This window comes from Panthera pardus, unplaced genomic scaffold (genome assembly GCF_024362965.1).
Source record: "Panthera pardus isolate Hobbes unplaced genomic scaffold, ASM2436296v1 HiC_scaffold_11, whole genome shotgun sequence".
NCBI lineage: Eukaryota > Metazoa > Chordata > Mammalia > Carnivora > Felidae > Panthera > Panthera pardus.
The window spans coordinates 89,520,655-89,541,287 of NW_026526666.1; the positions used below are offsets into that span (position 1 = coordinate 89,520,655).

The 20,633-nt window shown below is 41.6% G+C and overlaps 1 protein-coding gene across 7 annotated transcripts in view; it reads left to right on the forward strand.

Moving 5' to 3' along the window:
- Window positions 1-20,633, forward strand: part of LUZP1 (leucine zipper protein 1) — a 101,549-nt gene that overhangs the window by 6,678 nt on the left and 74,238 nt on the right. For 2 of the 7 annotated variants that reach the window (XM_019461741.2, XM_019461747.2), the window contains exon 1: window positions 1,090-1,209. The exons of 4 other annotated variants lie outside the window; for them this stretch is intronic. The gene's annotated coding sequence lies outside the window, so the exon portion shown is untranslated. Of the gene's footprint in view, window positions 1-1,089; window positions 1,210-20,633 lie in introns of those variants that run through there. One more of the 7 variants, XM_019461748.2, reaches the window with a different exon arrangement.

Below are 20,633 nucleotides of genomic sequence, written 5' to 3' on the forward strand. Positions count from 1 at the left end.
ACATGTGTGGTTGCTGACCTAAAGGAAGTGAGGGAGTGCTAAGGAACACACAGGAGGTCAATTGGATACAAATTAAAATGTGTTCATGCCCACATGAGAGTTAAACACAATACACAGGTATTCGGGTATTCAGGCAGGGAGAGTTGGCTTCTGGATGGGGGAAGCTAGGAGGAGCTCTAAGTGGAGATGAGACAGCAAGGGAAGAGCATGAGCAATGGGACAGATGTGGGAAAGCAGTGGGTGTGCGAGTGGAAGTTTGGATAAACTTTACAGTGTGTGTATGTCTGTGTGTGTGTATAAGGTAGAAAGAGACCAGACCAGGCCAGGGCTTTGGCCTTTATTCCGTAGGCAATAAGGAGCTTACACAAGAGATGTCTCAAGAGACCAGCTATGCTGCTGCAGTCAGAGAGGAAGCAGCCTTCAGTGCATCTGTGTCCTGGCTTGTGAATTCAGCCCTGTGCCAGCACGTGGGAGGGCATCTGTGGGGGAGAGTGTGCCTGTGTCTGTGTCCTGTACCACGTTGGCTGTGGGTTTTGGGCTCCCTTCAAAGGTCCCCCTCCCTATTTCTCTGGGCCCCCAGGTACCTTGCACATAGTAGCTCCACAGGAAATGTGTCACAGAATTATTGGAGGGACTTTTGAGATCATCTGGTCATCACTCCTTCCCATCTTAAGGTAAAAGTGAGGAACACAGATGGACAAAGACTTGTCTAGGGTCACACAATGAATTAATAGCAGAGCTGGGGACTGGAACCCATGTCTCCAAGCTGAGTGCCTTTTCCACATTTGCTGAGTAATAGAAATAGTATTTGTTGAGTGATTACTCCATACCAGGCCCTGGGTTAACCACCTTTACATAGATTATCTCATTCAATCCTCACAACTCCCTGGGGAGTGCCCCTCTTGAAAGCAGGACGCCTTGTCTTCCATTTCGATTTCCCATCGCATCTAGCACAGGCTCTGGGCACCTAGCTAGGCACGCAATGAAAACTTGGCAAAGTCCAAGTCCTGGGAAGGGGGAAAAGAACGAAGGGGGCGGGACTAGCCGGAAGCCCCGCCCACCAACACAGGCCCCCGCCCACAAGGTGCTGACGCCACCACATGGCCCCGCCCCTCATTGTCAGTCCCGGGGAGCCGGAGGAGGCGCCGGACGCCGGGAGCTGAGCGCCGGACCCCTCGGCGGGCGGGAGCGCGGGCCGGAGTCCCTGAGGTGCAGGGTGTGCGGGGAGGCGGCGGGCGCGCGGCGCGGGAGGCTGAGGCGGGCGGGTGGGGGCGGCGGAGGGCGGCCGGAGGGGGCGGCCTGCCCCGGCGAGGGGTCGGGGCACCCGGGGGCGACTGGGCAGAATCGGCGGGCGCACCCCGGGGAGGGCTGTGGGGGGTATGGAGTTGAGGTGGGGGGCAGTTTGAGCGGAATTTTGGAGAAAGGACTCGGAAGGGGGTCATCTTTTGGGGCGAGACCTTGAGAATTTTTTTGGAGTTGGAAATTTTCCTTTTGGAGGGGGAGGGAAGGTTCTGAGAGACTTCTGGTGGGAGCGAGAATCTGAGGAGAAATGTTTGGGGCAGAGAGCCGAGGGGGCATTTTCGGGCGGCGGAGGAGAGTTTCGGGCCGAGTTTGGGCTTTTGGGGGGGAGGGCGCGCGGGACGCGGTGGGGGCGGGGAGCGGCGGCGGGCCGGGCGGGGGGTCGGGACCGCCGGGGAGGGGGCTGCGCGGGGCCCGCGGGCACCCGGGGAGGAAGGAAGTGATCTTACAGGAAGAGCCCGGGAGCTCCCGAGGAGGAGGAGGAGGAGAACGAAGAGGAGGAGGAGGAGGAGGAGGAGGAGGAGGAGGAGGAGGAGGAGGAGGAGGAGGGCGGTTTGGGAGCGCTCGGGCCGGGCTGCGGGACCGGGCTGCGGGGGGCGCGGGCGGGCTGGGGAGGGGTCCCGCCACCGCCGCCGCCGCCGCAGCTGTCGGCCCGCCGCGCCGGCCCCGCGTCCCGGCCGATGCTGGCCTCGCAGCCAGACCGCTGGGCCGGGAAGGAATTCAAGGCATTCGCTTTGTTTAAGTTGCCAGTAGACAGTCCTTAGGACTAATTAATGGTGGAATCTGCAGGGGGACGCGGGCGAGCCGGGCCGGGGCCGCCCCCCGCCCGCCGCCGCGGCGAACTTTCCGCAGCGCGCGCGGCCCGCCTCCCTGCGCACCCCCCGCCCCTGCCCGGGCCGGGAAGGAGCCATGGCTTCCCGAAGCGCAGGAATGAAGTGCGGTTTCTGGGGCCCGTGGCCTCTGGCTGCGGAGGCTGCCTGCGGGGAACCCGGCGTCCCGGAGCGGCCGGGCTGGGGATTCGGAGCCGGTGCTGGAGCTCTCAGAGGTGCCTGCGGTTTCTCTTAATAACCTTGGAGGAGGCTCTGTGAGCCGAGAAAGACCATCTTGCTTTGGAGCATCTGTTTCTTCGCGTCAGCCCCTTTCCTAACACTGCAGAGCTTGTTGTGGCTTGTTTCGGAAATGCCGAGACCAGTGCTCACACTTGAGGGTGGGAGAAGGGAAGAGAATAGGCAACCGCCCCCCCCCCCCCCCCAAAAAAAAAAAAAAAAAAACAACAAACAACACACAAACTCAAAAAACCCTGCAGTGCAATCTCCGGAAAACCGGACACTGCTTGCAGATTCGCCGTCACACCTTCACTGACTTGAATGACCTTGGGGAAAGAATTGCGCTTCTGAGCTCCCGGTGCCTTATCGGTCGGTTGAGGAGAAAACACTCTCTGGACCTCCCTGCCTTTTGGGGATATTTTGAGAGGTGGGGTTTGTTCAGGGCATTTTACCGACTGCTGCAGTTCCGGCCCCAGGCGCTGGGCTGGTGTCCGAGTTGGGGGAATTCAGATCACCTAGTAATTTTATTAGCTCAGATTAGGGAGGGAGACGTTTGGGTTTTTAGGAGGATATGTCTCCTCGGAGTATGTTCCGGATTATTTTCTGTCACTTTGTGTGCAGCTTCGGTGGCATTCGTGTGGCTAGATTAAATAACTCCCATAGAAAATGCTTTTGTCAGAAATAATTATTTTGCTCAGGATTCCCCTTGGGGCAGATGAAGGTTTTGCTTGATTTACTCAGAAGAATTTTCCAAGTTTCTAAAATTAAATCACTTTTCTAAACATAGTAACTAAAGTCTGAAAAACTGGAAGTAGTGGGAAGGGGAAGGAGTATGAACAAGGCAGCAAATACGGGTTCTCTGTTCTGTGATTACTAACGGCGATTGTGGATTACCTTGATTCACAGGTATTTTCTTACTCTTAAGTAACTTAAGAGCAAGAAAGGGAACCAATGATATTGTTGAGTTGCTTACTCTGTGCCCAGGAATTGTGCTAGGTGGCATATCTCTCATATAGTCTTCACAACAATGCTGCGAGGTGCTAGTTGGCATCCCTGATTCACAGATGGGCAAACTGAGGGTCAGAAGGTAAAGTGACTTTCCTCAGTTTACAAATACAGCTGGTAAGAAGCAGAGCTGGAATGCAAACCCAAGTCTGTTTCTGAGTTCCACGGTTCTCTCCGTCATGCATAGTGCGTTAGTTTCTAGGCCTTTGACTGAAGCCACTGGGTCACCTTGGACTGTAGACTCAAGTCCGTTAAGTCTGTTCCCCAATAGTGTTACCTTCTTTTCTCCCAGCAATGTTGTCTGTATGCTTTTGAGATGTTTTTGTTTTTTGGTAGAAAGACAAACATATAAGGCTGTGCTAGTTGTGTGTTCTCCATATAGTAGGTACTTAATCTTTTTTTTTTTTTTAAACGAAGGAAGCATTTGTATTGAAATACAGAGTGCCAGTGTGATCCTAGATACGGTTTATGTAATGGAAGATGATGGGTAGCTAATGGTCCTTCCACTGTAGAGGCGTGACTGTTAGGGTAACATTCATGGTCTGAAGCTGAACCATTTTTCTTTCATGTAACATGACTTTTTGGGACAGTGTCAGCTGGTGAGTAAAGCATATTACTTAACAGGTAGGACCCAGATAGTCAAGCTGAAAGATGTGGTCTAAACTTTGATGCACATAATAGATGCTCAGTAAATATTTGCTGAAGATGTACATGCATTCATTTTTTAAGAATCAGCTTTATTGGGGCGCCTGGGTGGTTTAGTTGGTTGAGCGTCTGACTCTTGATTTAGGCTCAGGTCATGATCCCAGGTTTGTGGGATCGAGCCCCACTCCAGGCTCTGCTCTGAGTCTGGATCCTGCTTAAGATTCTCTTTCTCCTTTGTCCCTCTCCCCTGCTCGTGCTCTCATTCTCTAAAATAAAAAAGAAAAATCAGCTTTGTCAAGGTCTAACTTACATACAGTGAAATTCATCAGTTTTAAGTGTACAGTTTGATGAGCTTTGACAAATGTATCCAATTGTGTAATCACTATGACTGCCATCATTGTTTAAACTGCATGTTGTTTTTAAGATATTGGTTAGCAGAGTGATCCTTGGGAATGCTGTGAAGTTTCTGTGTTCTGATTCAAACTGATGAGATCAGAGTGAGTACTAGAGAGTCAGTGTGCCAACTTTGTAGGAAACAGGGACATCATAGTTATTTATTGGTGAGGTGTATGAGAAGAGAAAGACTGGTAGAGATAGGAACCCTGGTTATATCAGGGGAAAGAAATTCATGAGGAATCAGGTTTCATTTTAGGACAATGGGATATATGTTGTGGGGGGAAAATTACCCAAAGATTGATTAAGGAGTAGAACTTTTATTTTTGTTTTCTTTTTGAAATGCTACCACCTGAAATATAAAACTTAACATCTTTGGCTCTACTTAAGAAGTGCTTTACACATTATAGTTCAAGTAATTCTTAAGGGTGAGGATGCTATAAAATAATTGAAGGCCTTGCCCTTCGACCTATGACAGAATATCCTTAGTGTTTGTGTCTAACTTCTTTTAGCTACTATTCCGCAAAAGGAATACATCAGGTAGAAATTGTGTCTTTTTGGGAAGACATAAAATTATTTTTTCCTTCTCATAATTTCTCAGGTCACTGGACCACTCCCAGTCTGTTTTGAGCTGTAGCTCAAGTCTGTCTTAGAAAAGGTTTAACACCTCTGTTACCAGGCTTCTAGAAGCAGCCCCATTTTGGGGCGCCTGGGTGGCTCAGTCAGTTGAGCGTCCGACTTCAGCTCAGGTCATGATCTTGCAGTCTGTGAGTTCGAGCCCCGCGTCGGGCTCTGTGCTGACAGCTTGGAGCCCGGAGCCTGCTTTAGATTCTGTGTCTTCCTCTCTCTCTGCTCCTCCCCTGCTCATGCTCTGTCTCTCTCTCAAAAATAAATAAATAAACGTTAAAAATAATTAAAAAAAAAAAAAAAAGAATCATTCTTCATAAAAAAAAAAAAAAAAAAGAAGCAGCCCCATTTTATCTTACCCCTGGTTTCTCCTTATCCATTCTGTTTCTACACGTTGACCGTTCTATAATCCTTCTTTTCCACTTGTCAGTCTTGAGAATGGAAACTCAGCAACCATGGGCTCTCAGTATATCATTAGGAAATAATAATTAAAATACCAGTTTACGGCTCAATATTTTGGGTGGTGATAGGGAGAAAGTAATAACTCTATTGGTAGTTATTATCCTCTTCTTACGTGAGGAAGCTGAGCTCAGAGCAGTTACTGCCAGAGATAGTAAGGGGTGGAGGCCATTCATTTGAGCTCATATGTGAATGGTTGCTCAAGTTTGGGATCATTTTCATTATACTCTTTGTGTATTAGGGTTGAGGGGTCAAGGGAAGAGCTTGGAAATAACCATATTAAAATATAAGCCAAAAGATAACAAGCATTGTTAATCTTTTAGGCATTGCTGTCTTTAGCTATTCCTTTCTTAATTTCTAGAGATTCTTCCTTTCATTCTAAGGCATTTATAGCTCATTTTTTTTTTAATGTTTATTTTTGACAGAGAGAGAGACAGAGCATGAGTGGGGGAGGGTCAGAGAGAGGGAGACAGAATCCAAAGCAGGCTCCAGGCTCTGAGCTGTCAGCACAGAGCCCGACACGGGGCTCAAACTCACAGATTGCAAGATCATGACCTGAGCTGAAGTCGGTCGCTCAACCGACTGAGCCACCCAGGCGCCCCTATTTATAGCTCATTTTTTATTGCTTAACTCCCTTCCCAAGTCCTGTGTTTATTCTTTATGAACATGGTACTTTGTATTCGCTGGCTGTTTGAGTTACCCCTTTCCCTATTTTATATGAATCTAAGAGTTTCCATCAGGTTAATCTGTCAATCATAACATATTTGGGTGTGCTCCTCTATTCCCATTTTATCTGAACAGAGTAATATTTTTAAAACATTATTAAAAACTTGCATTAAAATTTTTAAAAATCATATCTTGTTATTTAAGTTATATATAAGATATATAATATATATGTTTAGAAAAATACACATGTACAATTTGATCATTTTTTTTTTTTTTTTCCACAAACTGAATGTATCTATGTAACTGGCACCTAGGTCAAGAACTGGTACCCAGAAGTCCCTGCTGAGTTCCTTTCCAGTTCCTGCCTCCCTTTCACCTCCCTGGGTGACTTCTAACAGTGTATATTAGTTTTGCCTGTTTTGTACTTTTGTAAACTGGACTCATACAGTGCATACTGTTTTGAGTCTGGTTCCTTTTATTCAACAATATGTTTGTGAGTAGCAAAAACTTTTAAAAGTTTTTTAGGGCTTGGAATAAAAATCAGATTCAAACTCTTTATCTTGGCATATGATGTCTTGTATAATCTGGCCCCTGCCTGCTATTCCAGCTTCACCTTCTGCCAGTCTTCAATCATATCAGCTTCTTATTTATCCTTGATAAGCTCTTTGCTACCACAGGGCCTTTGTACATATGGCTCTCTCTTCCTTGAACACTCTTTTTCCCTGTTCTTTGCCTGGCTGCCTTCCTCAAGCCTCAGCAGATGTATCAGAAATACTTTCCCTCATCATCTTATTTTGCTAGTCCTTTTCCGTTATTCCCTGTTACTAGCATCTGTTGCCTCCCTTCACAGCACCTATCATAATTTATAATGATATATATCTGCTTGCATAATTGTTATCCGCCTTCCTCACGAGACTTCACAAGAGCAGGGAACTCATCTGTTTTGTTCATTAGTGTATACCTAGTACCTGAAACAGTGACTGGCATATAGTAGGTATTTAATAAATATTTAATGATCACATTCCCATTCAGCACCTTTGTTCCCATTATCATTTGTCCTTTTCTTTTCTTATGCTGTTTAACTATTTAAACCTTTCCATCCTTCAAGGCTCAGCTCAGTTCCCCTCTATGAAGTCTATGCTGACTTCATAAATTTACTTTGCAAAAGTAAATCTTCTCAACATTTTGACATTTGTTGCTGATAACCCTCGTGTTCTTGGGAAGGTATACTGGCATGTATCTTATCTACCTTGGTGGGTCAAAAGCTTCCCCCCCCCCCACCAAAAAAAATCTTGCCACTTGTAATGCCAATACCTTTTATGTTCTTAGTTAATTTCACTAGTCTGTATCTTTACCTGATTGGATCAGAGCTTCTTCATCAGAAGCTAAGTTGTTTTAGCCAGTACTCCCCTCAGTTCCTTTCACTGAGCTTTGCACATAGTAGGCCCTCAGTAGACTTTTTGATGATTGATCATAATGATGCTTATGTAGAGGTAGCAATTTTAATTTTTCAGGCTTATTTACGTGGACTCCTTTTATTAGAATTTAGCTTAGTGTTTTCTCTAATCCAGAGGTTGGGAGTGCCCCAACTGCTTCAGGAGTTATAACAATTATTAGGGTGTGAAAGTACAGGAGTCCAGTCCTGTTGCCACAAAGCACATACTCCTTTGGAATCTGTGACTAGCAAAGAAGTAACTATGCACCGTTCCTTCTTGGAAAGATGCTTAATCAGTGCTGTGTAATGCTCTCAGATTGGAGTTATTAACTGAAATGAGATATGAGGTAGTACCTCACTTGAACTATTTTGTTGAATAACATTTTATTTTGATGTCAACAATGAAAATTCCAATCCAATTAACTCTGTTTAAAACTACCTTCTCTGACTTGGGCCACTAAGCTGTCTCAGTAGTCCTTCTTCCTTTTGTACTAAAGGCAGAAGAATATATGTACTAATATTGTATATACTTACTTTAAACCAATTTAAATGCAAATTTAAATTAGTAGTAACTGGGATGATTTAACTTAATATACATGTGGTACAATTGGGTGATAAATGTAAATTAAAAAAAATTTTTTTTAATGTTTATTTACTTTTTTTTTCTACGTTTTTTTTTTTTTTTTCAACTTTTTTTTTTTTTTTTTTTAATTTATTTTTGGGACAGAGAGAGACAGAGCATGAACGGGGGAGGGTCAGAGAGAGAGGGAGACACAGAATCAGAAACAGGCTCCAGGCTCTGAGTCATCAGCCCAGAGCCTGACGCGGGGCTCGAACTCACTGACCGCGAGATGGTGACCTGGCTGAAGTCGGACGCTTAACCGACTGCGCCACCCAGGCGCCCCGTTTATTTACTTTTTTGAGAGAGAGACAGTGTGAGTGGAGGAGGGTCAGAGAGAGAAGGAGATGCAGAATCTGAAGCAGGCTCCAGGCTCTGAGCTGTCAGCATAGAGCCTGATGCGGGGCTCGAACCCACGGACTGTAAGCTCATGACCTGAGCCGAAGTCAAATGCTGACCAACTGAGCCACCCAGGTGCCCCAAATGTAAAATATTTTAAAGAGGTGCCTAATATGTATTTTAATGATTATTTTGACTTTTTTTTAAAAAGTTTATTTATTCACTTAGAGAGCTAGAGCCTGCACTCTTGCAAATAAGGAAGGGAGAGAATCCCAAGCAGGCTCTGTACTGCCAGCATGGAGCCCAACGAGGGGCTCCAACCCACGAACTGTGAGATCATGACCTGAGCCAGAACCAAGAGTCTGACGCTTAACTGACTGAACCACCCAGGTGCCCCTTGACTTTTTTTTTTTTTAATTTAAGTAAACTCTGCACCCAGCATGGGGCTTGAACTCATGATCCAGGGATCAAGAGTTGCATGCTCTACTGACTGAACCAGCAGGTGCCCCATTTTGACTTTTCTGGTGGAATTGTATCAGAAGATTGTGGGGTAATTTAGTAGTTGTTTTTATGGAAACATTGGAGCAGAGGTACTTAAATTTCTTAAAAAAAAAATTTTTTTTTAACGTTTATTTATTTTTTGAGTTAGAGAGAGACAGAGCATGAACAGGGGAGGGGCAGAGAGGGAGGGAGACACAGAATCGGAAGCAGGCTCCAGGCTCTGAGCCATCAGCCCAGAGCCCGACGCGGGGCTCGAACTCACGGACCGCGAGATCGTGACCTGAGCTGAAGTCGGACGCTTAGCCGACTGCGCCACCCAGGCGCCCCCAGAGGTACTTAAATTTCTGAGAGATGTTGGAGTAATTTTGTTCAGAGTCTTCTTACTGTTATTTTTGTCTCTAACTTACTTTATAAATGTTTTATAAAACCAGTCTATTTGCTTTTTACCCTTTTTACTCCAACTAGGTCAAAATAAGAAGTATAATTAAAGTGCATTTACATTTATCCATACTTTAGAGCACCACTGGACTTCATTAACTAAAAGTTTTCTTTTGAAATGTGAGGAGACAAGTGATAAACTATGGGAATTCATTATAAGAAGTGACTTTCAGAGTGGATTACAAAGGTAGTGTGTACACAACCCAATCTCTTAGAAATTCACAGCAGAATTGGTTGTAACTTTGGCTTCTAGGCATCACGAGATCTTAGAGTATGTTTCTGAATCATTCACTTTTAGTCAAGTAAACTTTTATTAAGTGTGGTTTGTTGTATTCTGATTCTTTGACAATTGGTTATCTATTTGTGTCTTAGTTTCATTCCTTGACCATTTTGATTAGATAGTGCTTTACCTTTTGAGATTATTTAAAACTACATGATTCCAGTTCTGCAGCCTCAAAGCCTCATTTTTTCCATCTTTATAATGGGGAGAGTGGTTGTGAGGATTAAGTAATTTAATGTACAGAAGCATTTAGGTCATAATGCCCGGTACACAGTAACTATTAGTCGTTTCAGTTTTACATTTTTGTTTACCCAAAGAAAAGAAAAATTTCCTCTTTTCATTATTTTTAAAATTAATGTGATTTAGTTTAAAGTCAGATAACCTCTTTATATACTGGGCAGACAAGAAAACACTCAAGAATTTTTGGGGCGCCTGGATGGCTCAGTCTGTTAAGCATCTGACCTTGGCTCAGGTCATGATCTTGGCATTTGTGAGTTTGAGCCCCACGTCAGGCTCTGTGCTGACAGCTCAGAGCCTGGAGCCTGCTTCGGATTCTGTGTCTCCCTCTCTCTCTGCCCCTCTCCTGCTCATGCTCTGTCTCTCTCTGTCTCTTAAAAGTAAATAAACGTTAAAAAAAACTCAAGAATTTTTAAAAGCTTAATTTTAACTTTACTAATTTTTTTAATGTTTATTTATTTATTTTGAGAAAGGGAGGGAGAGAATCCTAAGTAGGCTCCACACTGACACGAGGCTCCATATCACAACCTGTGCCAATATCAGGAGTGGGACACTTAACCTACTGAGCCACTCAGGTGACCCTTAACTTTACTAATTTCTGATGAAGCTAAGTAGCTTTCTCAGTGACTAGTTTGTTTATTCATTTGAGAGAGAGAGCGAGCATATGGGAAAGAGGGGCAGAGTGAGAGAGAATCTCAAGCAGGCTCCGCACCCAGGGCAGAGCCCATGGCAGGTCTCCATCCCTTGACCCTGGGATCTTGACCTGAGCCAAAATCAAGAATCGGAAGGTTGAATGACTGAACCACCCAGGTGCCCATCAGTGACTAGTTTAATTTCCTTTATTAATCTATTTTCCTTGAATGACTCACCCTTAGCCCAAATATTGGCTATGTGGTTATAATTGGTACAAGGGAGAGACAATTTCTGGATGTTTTAGTCAGTTCTTCATCACTTAAAGATAGACCCTACAACTGGAAATTGAGACTAGTGGTGAGATAATATATGAGAATATTTCAAACCATTGTAGTTGTTGAAAATTATTTATTTTTCTTTTGAAAATTATTTAAAAATAATTTTTAAAAATTATAAAATAAGAATTATTTAAAAATCTGGTTACGGAATTTTTGGATAGTGATACTTATATTGTTAGCCATTTACTTTTTGCTTATTCTAAGTACAGATCACAAATGATTTTATAACATTATTTATGATATTTGTCAGGTAGTATCTTTTTTTTAAAAATTTTTTTTTAACGTTTATTTATTTTTTAGACAGAGAGAGACAGCATGAATGGGGGAGAGTCAGAGAGAGGGAGACACAGAATCTGAAATAGGCTCTAGGCTCTGAGCTGTCAGCACAGAGCTCGACATGGGGCTTGAACTCACTGACCGAGAGATCATGACCTGAGCCGAAGTCGGCCGCTTAACCGACTGGGCCACCCAGGCGCCCCTGTCAGGTACTATCTTAAGCATTTTATGTACATTATTTCATTTACTCGTTCATTTAATAAATATTTATTGAGTGCCTGCCATGTGTCAGGCACATAATCTTATTTAATCCTCACCACACCCATGAAATAGGTATATTGTTTATTATTTTAGCCCCATTTCACAGATGAGGAATTGGGGCACAGAGAAGCTTTGTATTTTGTCCAGTGTCACAAAATCGTCCAGGGTCAGATTTGGCATTTTTAAAAAATTTTGAATGACAGTTGCTAAAATCTAGGCATAAGTTACTTCTATGTCAGATTTTTTTCTTTAGAAGCATATATATATATCTATATAACTTTATAAAATAGGCTTCAAGGCCAGCACAGAGCTCAGTGCAGGGCTTGAACTCACCACCGTGACATCAAGACCTGAGCTGAGATCAAGACTGACTGACCACCCAGGTACCCCTATATATGTATTTTTTTTAAGATTTTATTTTTAAATAATCTCTATATCCAGTGTAGGGCTTGAACTCATAACCTGGAGATCAAGAATCACATGTTCCACCAACTGAGCCAGCTAGGTGCCATTTTAGAAGAAGGAAATACATATATATTAGGGCGTGCGCACACACACACACTCACGCTCACACACAGGGGAGAGGGAGAGGGAGAATCCCAGGCAGGCTCCACACTGCCAGTACAGAGCCTGAGGATGAGTGGCTTGATCTCACTGTGAGATCGTAACCTGAACCGAAATTAAGAGTCAGATGCTTAATCGACTGAGCCACTCAGGTGCCCCTAGGAGAAGGATATTAATCAAATTTTGAAGTATGTGGTAAATAGGTTACAGTCAAAGTACTTAGAGCAGGATGTGTTAGGCTAGGTAAGCTAAGCTAGGATAATTTCCTCTCTTTCCCCAAATCCATCTCAAAACAAAAACCAACAAAAGAACAAAAGACAACTTTGAAGTTCCTTCATTCGGAGAATTCCAATTTACCCAAACTAGCCTGAACCAAATGTAAATTTTCAAGAAGAATGGATGTAAATAACTGTGTTAAATACTGTTGCTTCAGAGGCACTCTGGGAGCCAGTGTTATGGAAGCATGATAGTTGAATTGTTCAAATTAAACAACCTCAGTTATTATCCACAGTATCAACTTTGCTGATTTTTACATAGAACTGCTTTTCAGATTTTCAGTTTTGTTAGCTGTAGTTTTATGGTTGTCTCTGAGGGGTATCTATAAGGTAATATGACTGCTTTTTGAAAACCAGTATCAGAAGTTTCCAAAAAGAAGCAATTGTATATTTATTTTAATGAGACTTCCAAACTGAAATGTTTGGTGTACTTCTTTTGGATTTGCCTTTAGAGCATATTGCACATTCAATCCTGACAAGTCTTCATTTTGGGAGAGTTATATTTAACTTTTGAAGATAAGCAAGTCTGGTGAATGAAGTGAGTAATCAGTTATGGTTTTTGGTAATACATGAGATGTAATTCTAAGAGGTGGACACTAGGATTTTCGTGTGTAAGGCTTGTCTTTGAGCATCTGCAAATAGAATTATAAGAAGGTTTTGAGCCTTGGCGGCATTGTAGGATGAGTCTTGCTTCCCAAGATGACTTAAATAACAGCACTGATTTTGAACCTGTATAAATAGAAATCATTGTTTGAATATAACTTGCTTAATATATTCTTGATTGAATTGAAATTCTCTATAATGAAAGCATTATCTTGTATTAATATCAATATTTTACATATAGCCTTTAAAAATTAGTTTCTTTTGGGGCACCTGGGTGTCTCAGTCAGTTAAATGCCTACTCTTGATCTCTGCTCAGGTCATGATCTCATGGTTCCTGAGATCGAGCCCCGTGTTGGGCTTTGTGCGGACAGTGTGGAGCCTGGTTGGGATTCTGTTTCTCTCTCTCTCTCTCTCTCTCTCTCTCTCTCTCTGCCCCTCCCCTGTTCAGAGTCTCTCTCTCTCAAAAATAAATAAACTTAAAAAAAATTGGTCTCTCTTTTTCTGTCTAAAAAGTAAGTATTTTAAAAAAGAAAACAGTCTGCTGAGAGGAAAATATATATAGGAACAGATTTGAACTTCATTATGATTAAAAGGTGAAATATATTTTCTTGACCCACTTACCCAGGCATTATGTGTGTAGACTTTCTGTAAGACTGAAAGAGTTCAGATAGAAAAATGGTATCATTTACCTTGCTCTGATAACGTTTCCTGTTTCTAAAAATAAAGAAATCTCTGGTTTTATCTAGTTTCAAGTTTACTGGGTAAGTTAAATGCTGAGCAAGATAAATGTAGTTAATTTTTGGCTCTTTAAACCTTGGAATAGCTTTATCACAAATGTGCTGTCTTCCCAATTACCTGGGGGTATTTATCTTATTTAGGCCATCTTAGTGATTTGTGTCTAGTATCAGTGAATAAGCAGAATAATAATTGAAAATTTTCTAAGGATTCTTAGTCATTGAGGAATAATAATAAAACCTAACATTTATGGACTATGTGCCAGCCACTGTATTTAAGTGCTTTTTATATCTTTATTTAATCTTACTCTCAACAATCCCTTGGGGTAGGTACTATTATTATCCCCGTTTAATAGATGAAAAATCCTTAAGATAAGAGATCAGTTTGCCTAAAGTCAACACAACTGGTGAATGCCAAGCTAGGATTTGACTCCTGAGTTTGCTGTTGAATGTTACCATGAGCACATGACGATTTTATGAACTAGGTGCATTTAAGATCACTATTCCCTGAGTAAAAGAGGTCAACATTGGCTTATGTTCCCTAGCATAGGAAGAATATCATTTTTAGATCTTGATAAACTTAAAGATGTATTAAATATCTTTAAAATGGAAGACTGCTCCAGATACACAGAAACTGAATGAGTATTAAAGATAGTACAAAGGTAGTTTAGGTTGTTTGTGTGACAAAGAAATGGTTGCTGGTAGGTTTATATCAGGAATAGCAGTTTTTATGCTTTCTGCCACAGCTGTACTGGAGTATGATAGGAGATATTCTTAATATAATTTTATAAAATGATATACTTTCCAACTAAATTTTTTTTTTGTAGGAATTTGAGGACTGATGATTATGTTAGGCTTGTTTTAAAACTTGATCCAGAAGTGATTTGAAAGAGACTATCAGAATCGTAAAGAAGTCTGATGAAAAATAGTTGGGTTGGTAGTGAGGCAGTTAATAGAGCAGGGAGAAATAATAAGGTAGGAGGGATAAAATTTCAGATCATAAAAGCCAAGAAGAGCGGGATTAGAGCAGGAATAGGGGAGGTAGGTGGCTGTTCATTAAGTGGGTATAATCCAGAAGAGTGCAGAGAATCTTTATGGAAGAGAGGTAGAGAGGAGACAAGGAACACTGGCTTCATTTACATTTTTGGTCAGTTTCACATCAAATTTAAAAGCCAATAATTTAGTCTATTCAATTTATAGTACCTGTTTTATATTCAACTCAGGGCTAATTAATGTGGACAAAACAAAAAGACCAAAAAAGTGCTGTATATATAGCCTTTGTTTCTAAGGAATTTAAAATTCTAATTGGGGAGACAGTACCTGGTTTTTGAAACAGTTCTATGGCAGGGGCGCCTGGGTGGCTTAGTCGGTTAAGCATCCGACTTTGGCTCAGGTCCTGATCTTGCAGTTCGTGAGATTGAGCCCTGCGTCAAGCTCTGTGCTGACACCTCAGAGCCTGGAGCCTGCTTCGGATTCTGTGTCTTCTTTCTCTGCCCTTCCCCTGCTCATGCTGTCTCTCAAAAATAAATAGACATTAAAAAAAAAAAAGTTAAAAAAAAAAAACAACAAACAGTTCCATGACAATATTGGATCATATGTAAATGCCAAAATGGGTGATACTGACTGTTGATTCCAGAGCCTGGATTTCATAAACCAGTCATATTTCAAAAGAACTTTTTGTTTTCTAAGTAAGGACACAAAATTGAAAAACTAACTTTTTGTCTAATTACCACTGTTTCATAAAAGATGGAACATTTTAAAACAGTTAAGTGAAAGGGCATAGTCTCAGATGAAAGTTTTTATATTGAGTAATTTAGCCGTATGGAAAATCTAGTATTCTTTGGTGAAAATGTCACAATCTATGGCACAGTGGTAAATGCTCTAGGAGGTCTGTTGTTATGGTACGGACTTGTGTCAAGATGACAGGTAATAGTTTAGTGAGATTAGTCTGGGCTGAAGTGGTCTGTGAGGTCTTCATGGAGTCAGACTAGAGTTTTACAATGATAGGATATGAATAGACAGAAAGGAGAGGGATGGTTTTCCAGGCCAGGGCAACACAAGAACAAAGATACTGAGGTTGGGATAAACTTATATTATTGACTGGACCCAAGAATACTTGTCTACTCCACCCTTGAGGATCACTGTTGGGGCAGCCTTGACCTGGCAGCCCTGTTTTCCTCCTTCAGACATCTGTAGTTGCTGGGAGCCCCCACTTGGTCTATATAGCAGGCATGCCAACCCCACAGCCAGACTAGGATCTGAAATGGCAGTGGGGGTGGGGCCTCGGGCTCTCCTTGGATAGTGTTAGTCTCTCATGAGCTGATCCTGGCCTGTGTTGCTCCCAAAGTAGCTTGGCCCCCTGCCTGCCCCATAGACAGCACCTAACAAGTAAACACACCTAAACAGGTAGTCATCTACCACAAAGATGCCTGTGAGGAGGTAGGCCTTCTCACCTGCTCTCCTGCTAAACAACTGCTTTGGTGCCAGGGAATATCACCAGGGGAGGAGAGGGTGTCCAAGAGTGGGGACTTCTGTTGTAAAAGAGGTCTCCCAGGCCACTTAACTCAGGGAGGATCACCATTTTTCTCTGCCTGGATTAGCTTGGATGCCAGCCAGGCTGTTCCATCCATCCATCCACTCAGAACCGTGTCTCCTCTGTGGGGTCCCGTACGGGATTGTGAGGCGTGGGGTGGTGAGGAAGAGCTGTAAGTGAGTGCTGGGGAAGAAGGAGCTCTGCAGGCATCAGGGCAAGGAGGTCAGACCTTACACTCAGTACACTGGCCGCAGGCGCAAGCCCCGCTTCTAAGGGGTTAGCTTTATCTAGTTGCTAAGCGGTTAGCTGTATCTAGTTGGACACCTCGGGATCCACACAGTTGCAAATTGGAAGTTTTCTGTTGAAGTGTTTACTGCAGCTGAAAAAATAATGTTTTAGAAAAGTTTTCAAGTTCTAACAGTTTTTATTCACTACTGAAAGTTCTGAAAGCATCTTCTTTCATTCTAAAAACAATAAACCACTTTCTGTGGACTGGAAAAAAAAAGAATACTTGCCTGCTCCAAGAATAGAGTTTAGATTATGGACTAGGAGGAGATAAGATTAGTGTGGTAATGCTCAGATTATGAACAGTCTTGAACATTATACTGAGGAATTTGGACTTGCTCTTGCTACCACTTAGGAACCACTGAAGGTAAGGCACTGATAAATTAGGAATTGTAGACTGATTAATCAGGAGGTGTTATATAAATTATTGGAAAGGAAGCCAGTTAAGGATTTTTGTAGAAATTCAGGTGTGGTTTTCTGTCTATCAAGACCTGAATTTAGGAGTTAAAAAAAAAGTATATTAGAAGTTTTGAAGAAGGGAGAGTTAGGAGTTAATGATGTTATGGAGAAAGAAAGTAAGCTCTAAGGTTATGAGATTGGTAGAGCTGGTGGCATTTGTGATATTAGTTAACTAAAGTTGGGGAGGACCTAAGGGGTTAGCCTTTTTGCCTCAGATTCTCTGCTGTGTTACTCTATATCCACATGCTTTTTTGACATCATTTATTTGAGATATATTGAGATTCTCTAAAATTCCCTTGGGATTGAACTGGAAGTTAAAAGGTTTCCTTTATTTTGGAAACACTCATTTAGAGGAAATATGTATAGTATATTTCAAACCACTAAACATTGTATAAGTTCTTAGTTATGGAAATTGTACCCTAATAAATACCATTGTTAGATTATCAGGTGCAGAGGGATTTTTGGAATTTTTGTTACTTTAGAATGTTTTCATTTAGCAGAATTTGTCCTCTATATATTAACAGATTAATATTATCATTTCATTAACATCTACTATATATCAGGATCTGATGTCTACTATTTAATGTTTAAAACTACCGCATGAAATAGGTATTGTTACTCCTACTTTATAGATGAGGAAACTGAAGCTCAGAGAGGGTTTGAGAAATGTCCCTGGGGGAGAAGTAGAGTTAGGATTCAAGATCTCTGTGACACAGAATCTATGTTCTTTCTCCTTCTCTGTTCTTGGATTAGGGGTCATAAGAATAGGAATAAGGAGAGGAGGGTAAGATAGATTACCCAGATTAGACAGTAATTCAAATCAGTGAAGTGCTACCCAAATATTAACTGGTGTTATCTGGCCTTTTCCACCCTGTCTGCATGTGCAGGGGTGGGAGTGGGGATGGTGTAAAAGACCAAATATGATCTAGCCATTGTTCTAGTCAAGGACATTCACTTATCTTTTGGATAATGTCTCTCAAAGCCTTTTGTACAGCTTTCAATAAACCCTTTATAAAAATGTCCAATTCAGAAAATAAAACAATTATTGACAGTTCTGCAAATTGCTGGCCTGGCAAATGAAATCTAAGGAAGTTTCAGGGTCCAGCTTCTGGGAAAGTGGGATTGAAGGTCATTCCCCTTGAAAATGTAGTTAGTGCTGGACACTAGCCGTCATTGATACATAGCACTATTTTGGGGGATGTTCCTCTCTTCATTCTCCCTATCATCCACACCCATAAAAGTTTTTAGCTTTTCTTCATGTGTGCTGGTGATAATTTCTTCAACGTTCTCTCTCTTCAGTATTATAAAGAGAGCTCAGCCCCCCCTCTCTCCACCTCATTCCTGATGTTCCTTTACCAGCTGCTTGTATTGGGGCTAGTAGAAAATGTGCACAAATGTGAGCAAAGTCCTAGGTTCTTAATTTTTTCTCTCAACATTTCCTCCATCTCATAACCCATAACTGAAAACAAGTTTTTTTCCTCTGATGAATGCTATTATTTGTAGTTTTGTTGGTTGAATACTTTGCCACTCCTTGGACAGTGGGAACAATTAATGTATTTCTAGTCCTTCACTGTCACTTCTAGATCATTGTTTTGCCATTTTTGCATGGCTTCTGATTTTTCAAAGTTCCTGCCATCTGCTCTCCTCTGTTTTAATTGTGTTTGGTGACTTTCAGGATGCACATGGATCACTTTTCTTCCCCATCCCATTTCCTAGTATGTACTTTGTCTAGTACCTCAGTTTTGTCAATTACTGTCTCATCCTTAACTCTCCTTATTGAGTCCTTCCTTTGAGAATTGGAATACACTGAAGTCTTTTCTATCTTAAATAAAGAAAACCCTCTGGTTTCTTTTAGAGTTATTGCCATATTTTTTTCTCTTTTACTCTCAAACATCTAAAAAAAGAGTATTCTATATACTGCCTTTTCATTTACACTGGTTTTTAAATATCTTTCCTGTCTTGTTTCTGCTCCCAATACTTTACCGTATGTGCCCTTTCAAAACACCCAGTGTCCATATATTCCGTCATTTTCATAGCCTTTGTCTTCCTTAATCTCTCTTCAGTATTGGAGCTATTGATCATCATCTTCCTTGGACCTCTGTTCTTTGACTAGGAGTTAAAAATATTTGTGTTTGGCCCCATCTAGCCTGGTAAGGCCATTTTACGTGGAACTTGGCTGGTTGTTTGACTCTGATGTTCATCTTGGGACCTGTACTGACTAGCAGAGAAGGGGTGGAGCTGGTTGGCACTGTGCATCTCATAGTGCTCTGTACCCTGTGGACTTTTAAGTAAATAATTTATTTGACTTGCTAGTCTTCCTGTTCTCTCTCATCCTCTCTCCCTAATCCTGCATGGCTTGTTTGTAAAATGGATTGCCCACTTCTGCTCTTGACTCTGGTTATATACTATAGTATATAAAAGCAGACATGTCTTTTTTATTTAATTTTTAAATGTTTATTTTGAAAGAGCGAGTGTGAGCGGGGGAGGGGCAGAAAGAGAGGGAGAGCAAGAATCCTAAGCAGGCTTCCCACTGTCAGAGCAGAGCCCATTGCGGGGCTTGATCTCACAAACCCTGGGATCATGACCTGAGATGAAATCAAGAGTTGGACGCTCAACCAGCTGAGCCACCCATGTGCCCCAGACATGTCTTTTTATAGAGCAGACTTTGGGAAAGAATGATATGAATTAAGTTCTTTGGTAAACTCATGTGAGATTTGAAATGCTCCAGAAAACTTGGGAAAGTTTAATGAATATCAAGTAGTGGCCTTAATGAGAAAATTTTTATGCCTTCTCTTTTATTTTAGTATTTTCATGGAAGGCTATTTCTGGGGGGAAAAAACAGATTCTATCACAGCAAAAATAATTACACTGAAATCTCAGTATAATAGAATTTCTAAGCCCCATGTATTTTTAGGGGTATTTGCTATAATAACACTGTACTGTTACAGTTCCCTGGAGTTTGGAGTTAGGATTTTGACCTGAATTTGCCAAGACAGTTTCAGAAAGTTGTAGAGATAGCTGAGAAGTACTGGCATGAGCAAATGTGGGTTAGGCTAATAGAAATTTAGTAGAGCAAATTTTTGAGATGACATGATTTTTTTGAGAAGGAAACAGTATTGAGTAATGCCACTTTTTGTTGTTGTTTTGCTGTGTTAAATGATCAGTGAAGGCTTGTATCCCGAAATTTTTTTTATCCTTAGAGATTTGAGTCATTCTCTGTTCTTAGATGTTTATCACCTTCCTGTACAGGAAATGGAATTATTCAGCCTAGAGAGATGATAAAGAGCTTTGGACTGAGTCTGGAGGTTCTGGTTCAGTTTTTGTCATTATTTAGCTATATATAGACTTGAGCAAGTCACTTTACTCTTTGGGCTTCATATATGTCAAATGAGAAGATGAAGTAAATAATTTCTGAAAAGATAACTACCATTTTAATTTGAGATGTTTTGATAAAAATCCATTCACAATGACTCTCAAAGTCAATTTACCAATTAGAAATGTGATAATTTGTACTGATAAGTTTGTGACAATTTGTATTAAGAGATAAGAGTTTACAGTATGTCGTTTGACACATAAGAAATACAGTGGAGCTATAACTTCAAAATGGTAGAATAGATGCTCACATCAGCAGCAGTGTTAAATGGATTATAAATTTACTAGAGCGGTGCCTGGCTCAGTCGGTT